The sequence below is a fragment of the Monopterus albus genome, unplaced genomic scaffold (assembly GCF_001952655.1).
Source record: "Monopterus albus unplaced genomic scaffold, M_albus_1.0 scaffold198.1, whole genome shotgun sequence".
Taxonomy (NCBI): domain Eukaryota; kingdom Metazoa; phylum Chordata; class Actinopteri; order Synbranchiformes; family Synbranchidae; genus Monopterus; species Monopterus albus.
This window is the reverse complement of record NW_018128078.1, coordinates 335286-336047: the sequence shown is the minus strand read 5'-3', so window position 1 is coordinate 336047 and position 762 is coordinate 335286. Positions and strand designations below refer to the sequence as shown.

Genomic DNA, 762 nt, shown 5'->3' with positions numbered 1-762 from the left:
GGAACGAAGAATCGGGGTAATATGAGCATACCTGAGGGAGTTTGATAACAGCCGGGCTGCTGCATTTTGGACTAGTTTAAGTTTCCGGAGTGAAGCCTGAGAGACACCTGCATAAAGGGCATTGCAGTAGTCTAAACGCGAGGTAATAAAAGCGTGAGTGGCAAACAAACAGCAGTCATCATGAAGCGCTGGTGCAAACAGTCACTTCAGTTCTGCACTACCTGCCTAGGAGGCACTAAAACACAGATGGTCCACTGTGAGTGAGACTAGTTTTGTTGACGGGATCCAGTTCGCGAAAAAGTTTTTTTTTTTTTTTTTTTTTTTAATGAAATAAGACTGCTACATTATCTTTTATAAACATTTTTACATTATACAAAAAACCCTCAGATTTATTATTTAATAAGGGTCATTATTTAAAATTTTTTTCCATACTGCGGTGATATCGTACTGTGAAGTGTTGGCATCATTACATACCTAGTAACGGTTCCTCAGGTGGAGGCGAGAGAACCAATAATATTGAGCGTTAGCCTGTCAGTGTGCCAACATTAACATGCAGGATTTGGGCACTTTAGCCACTTAGTCCATGTTGGACAACAGACCTCGTTTCTTAATATTTGTAGGAAATGGTATTCTAATGGTGCTTAAATAAAAATCTGAGCATCTTTTTTCAGTTTCATTAAAACATAAAACGTGGAGCGCACAGTTAAAAAAAAAAAAAAAAAAAAAAAAAAAAAAAAAAAAATTTGTGCGGGCCCAAACACA

The 762-nt window shown here is 37.7% G+C and overlaps 1 protein-coding gene across 1 annotated transcript in view; it reads right to left on the bottom strand.

Moving 5' to 3' along the window:
* The window catches only part of gtdc1 (glycosyltransferase-like domain containing 1), a gene marked incomplete at its 5' end in the record, with an annotated part of 21958 nt that overhangs the window by 4697 nt on the left and 16499 nt on the right, over positions 1-762 (bottom strand). The gene's annotated exons all lie outside the window — the stretch shown is intronic.